Here is a 5,000-nt window from a genome sequence, read left to right on the forward strand (position 1 = left end):
GTGCATGTTGCTACTCTCTGCTTACATCTACTGTTACACTTGATACTGACTAGTAAGATGTACTTAATACTGCCACAGTAAAAGTTACTTAGTGTTATATGATCAGGGTGACTTTTGAAGACTGGAAATAAATCGTGTACTCGTCCCGGCAGCAGCCCCGTGGCACTCAAAATTTCCCTGGAATTTTCTAGTTAGTGCCACGGGGTTCAAGCCCCGAGGCATTCCACTCCAGAAGCTGGAGAGGAATGCCTCGGGCAAAGCCCGAGGCATTCCTCTAATCTTCCTCTAATCTTCTCCATACTTATTATTATTCTTTTTCTTCTTCCGCCGTTTTTTGGCGCGTAACTCCTCCCACAGCTTTGAGAAAACCCCGACAATATATACATCAAAACGTGCGGCTCGATCGGGGGATGGGTGCTATGACTTTTGGTGTTGAAATTTCAAAGTTTCCCAAAGTTATTCCCAAAAAACCGGGAATATTTCTCCATTGAAAATGAATGGGAATTTTTTTTTAAAAACACAAAATTTCACCTTTTTTCGGATTCACCTAGCTCTCTCATACGTGCACATAGACACATGATTCAAAATTTAAAACGGAGGAAAATTTGTCCTCTCTGGAAAAATACCAAACTATTTTACATAACATGTAAACTATTCAAACTATGAGCAGTCAAACGAGGAGTGGAAATCACTTTTTCGTCAAAGTTAGAGTGGAAGCGGCAGTTAGCTAGAGTGTGAGAAGCAGTAATTCATAACCTTCATTTTTATTTTTAACTCGAGCTCACGGCCAAACCGTAAAAAGGAGACAAATAATTTTTGGTCAAAATATAGACATAGGTGTTGGGATTCATAAAAAGTGAAGTTGACAGGCGGGGTCTGCACAAAATTTAAACGGGGGGGCCGAGACCGGCGGCAATCCCTGTCTCGCTCCCCATTAAACCTAATGTAATCGTCTTCTCTTTTCAAATGAATCTCACTCTGTGTTCACACTGAGCTTACTCGCTCATTTTAAGGAATATCTGAATAAAATAAACACTGTCAGAATCTGCCGGCTTCTGTGTCTCTCACGGTGTTTTCGGTTTTTGGACAGGAGTTACGGTTTTCTCACAGTTTGCAATTGTTCGGGACCTTGTCAGAAGCCAAATTTCTCAGAATTTTGAGACATTTTTCAAGGCAGATCCTGAAATCGCCGTAGCAACCGCAGGGCCTTAGCTGACCTTGGCAACCTGTTGCTGGGCAGAATCTGACCTACTTTATTGTGATTGGCTAATTCTACCTGTCTTTCTGCTTTGCCAGTTAACCGGGTCAGCATGGTGGCTAGCTCGGCCGCGATAGCGGCCGAAAGCTCTCAGCAATAGTATAGCTGATGACTTTGATTGACAGGTGACACGTGGTAGGGGGCGGGGTTTCACCAAACTCAGCAGGCATGCCCACAGAGGCTGATTTTTACACAACTTTGAAGCCTAATTTCACATATTTGGTGATTTTTTAATCATTCACATTTGGCAACAACACACCTTTCTGTGGTATGTCAAACTCAGAACACACATTTATTTATTTATACTTACTTTACACCGACCTTCAGACTAATTATTATCTTAAGACTTAAGACTTATTACCGCCCACCACATTAACATATGGAAACAGACATAACAAAATGTAGAAATTTAGAAATACAGACGTAAAATTAAAAAATAAATCAATAAATAAATGTAGAACTAAATAAATAAATAAATGTGACTGTGTCAGGTCATTTCAATGGAGTGATTAATTCATTCATGTTTACTGCGGACAAAATATTGTATTGTTTTGTGTTGTAGGACAAAACTATGAGAAAAGTTGTTGATATTTCAGTGATATATTTATAGTAGTATATTTCTAAGTTTACAGATAATATGTGTTATGTTCATTTATGTGTCATTACTATCATGGGGGGGGGGGGGGGGGGGGGGCCCATCAGCTGCCTATCTGTCTTCATCACCTGGAGACCTACAGCATCACCTCAGCCTGTCTTCATCACCTGGAGACCTACAGCATCACCTCACCCTGTCTTCATCACCTGGAGACCTACAGCATCACCTCAGCCTGTCTTCATCACCTGGAGACCTACAGCATCACCTCACCCTGTCTTCATCACCTGGAGACCTACAGCATCACCTCACCCTGTCTTCATCACCTGGAGACCTACAGCATCACCTCACCCTGTCTTCATCACCTGGAGACCTACAGCATCACCTCACCCTGTCCAGGGTCAGCCAGCCTGGTGTTTCTGCCAGAGATGTAGATTCCCTCCAACATGAAGCACTTAGAGACAGAAGAGTAGTGATACCAAGCTGCTGTGTGGAGATCTGTCACTCACACTGGATTAAAATAAATATGTAAAATAACACATGTGTGTTTGTAATAGAGTAAAATGACTATCTATGTATTATTATCAGTATAAAACAGAACAATCACAATATCAGTAGAAATAATAAACATGTACACAAACATATTTATAAATGACATAGTTAGTTAGTCTTATATAGTTAGATACTCAGTTGTTAGTTGAAGCTTGTTACTCTAAGTGTGTGACACAGAGGAGAGGAGGCATGAGTGAAGGGAAAGACATTTATTGAGGGGAATAGAAATGAGATATTGAACTGAGAGCTGGGGCAGGGGAACTGCTGTGAGGATCAGGCTCCAGTTCTGAGGATCAGGGCTACAGGTCTGAGGAGCAGGGTCCAGGTCTGAGGAGCAGGGTCCAGGTCTGAGGATCAGGGTCCAGGTCTGAGGAGCAGGGTCTGGGATGCCTTTAAAAAGAATAAATACAGAGCCATTATTAGTCTCATGTCATTGTTACTGGATAACTGAGAAGACTGATGTGATGCTACAGTAATGTGTAATGTTAAACATTCATATACAGTCACAATGTAACTGTGTGGAGAAAATAATAATAATAATAATGATAATTAATAATAATAAATAATAATTAATAATAATAATAATAAATTAATAAATAAATGATAATAATAATAATAAAATAATAATAATAATTAATAATAATAGTAATCATCATAAATAATAATAATAATAATTTAAAAATAATAATAAATAATAACAATAATAAATAACAATAATAATAATTAATAATAATAATAATAATAAAATAATAATAATAATAATTTAAAAATAATGATAATAATTAATAATAATAATAATCATCATCATAAATAATAATAATAGAAAAAATGTGCAGATTTTATTTTAGTTTAGGAAATGAGCAGACCTTGATCTGAATGAAACAAACATCATATTATAGATACTGATAACATGCTGCTCTAAATCAAATCTGGGATGAATAAAGTCAATGTGTTTATCTGTGTATTAATCTGTACACAGATTAAACACAACGGAGTATAAACTAGCAGTAGTTAACAACTGTAAATAATCATATTGTGATAGCAAACCTGTGTTTCTATGTCTTCATGTCTGTAAACAAACATATAACACATAGTACTGACTAACTAGACAGTGAGCTGAATGTCAGCAGGTAACGTTATAACACTTTATGTGAAGCAGCGCTGATGTTACTCACCTGTCCGGCAGAGCAGGCAGAGCAGCGTCTGCTGCCTTCACTCTCCGCTCCTCTACCGGCTCTCCTCTGTCCCTTCTCCGGATCTCCTCTGTCCCTCCCGGCTCTCCTCTGTCCTTCCCGGGTTTCCTCTGTCCCTCCCGGATCTCCTCTGTCCCTCTGTCGGCCCCTCGGCCATAATAAAACCACGCTGATGTGTCAGCTGATGTGTGTGTGTCTGTATGTGTGCGTGTGCGTGTGTGTGTGTCTGTATGTGTGTGTGTGTGTGTGCGCGCGCGCAGCATCGCTGTTTTGGAACTTGAATTTGAAGGATGCTTATCAACTGTAGCCTAGGAACCGGAGGAGGACTCTGATTGGCTACGTCATTCTCCTTAAAAGCGGATTGGCGGCTTTAAAACGGAGGAAAACTTGTGCTCTCTCCAAAACACTAAACTGTTTTAACATAACATGTAAACTTTTCAAACTATGAGCAGTCAAACGAGGAGTGGAAATAACTTTTTTTTCAAAGTGAGAGTGGAAGTGTCAGTTATTGACAGTCTTACTGCTCAAATGCAGGCCAGGCAGGTATGTGTGTGTCTTTGTGTGTGAGTGTTTGTACACACTATGTTGTGTGCTAATATAGGGTATGTGTGAAGCGTCAAGTGCTGTAGTGTCGTGCATAGAGTTAGTGCATGTTCCTACTGCCTTGTGCTCTGTGTGCTACTCTCTGCTGTACTCGTCCTGGCAGTAGCCCCGTGGCACTCAAAATTTCCCTGGAATTTTCTAGTGTTTACTTTACAATTCTCTTTTGCCAAATTTCGGCGCGTAACTCCTCCCGCAGCTTTGAGAAAACCCCGACAATATATACATCAAAACGTGCGGCTCGATCGGGGGAGGGGTGCTATGACTTTTGGTGTTGAAATTCCAAAGTTTCCCAAAGTTATTCCCAAAAGACCGAGAATATTTCTCCATTGAAAATGAATGGGAATTTTTTTTTAAAAACACAAAATTTCACCTTTTTTCAGAGTCACCTAGCTCTCTCATACGTGCACGTAGAAACATGATTTAAACTTTTAAACGGAGGAAAACTTGTTCTCTCTGGAAAAATACAAACTATTTTAACATAACATGTAAACTTTTCAAACTATGAGCAGTCAAACGAGGAGTGGAAATCACTTTTTCGTCAAAGTTAGAGTGGAAGCGGCAGTTAGCTAGAGTGTGAGAAGCAGTAATGCATAACCTTAATTTTTATTTTTAACTCGAGCTCACGGCCAAACCGTAAAAAGGAGACAAATTATTTTTTGTCAAAATATAGACATAGGTGTTGGGATTCATAAAATGTGACTTTGACAGGCGGGGTCTGCACAAAATTTAAACGGGGGGCCCGAGACCGGCGGCAATATCTGTCTCGCTCCCCATTAAACCTAATGTAATCGTCTTCTCTTTT

The sequence above is a fragment of the Scomber japonicus genome, chromosome 6 (assembly GCF_027409825.1).
Source record: "Scomber japonicus isolate fScoJap1 chromosome 6, fScoJap1.pri, whole genome shotgun sequence".
NCBI classification, from domain to species: Eukaryota; Metazoa; Chordata; class Actinopteri; order Scombriformes; family Scombridae; genus Scomber; species Scomber japonicus.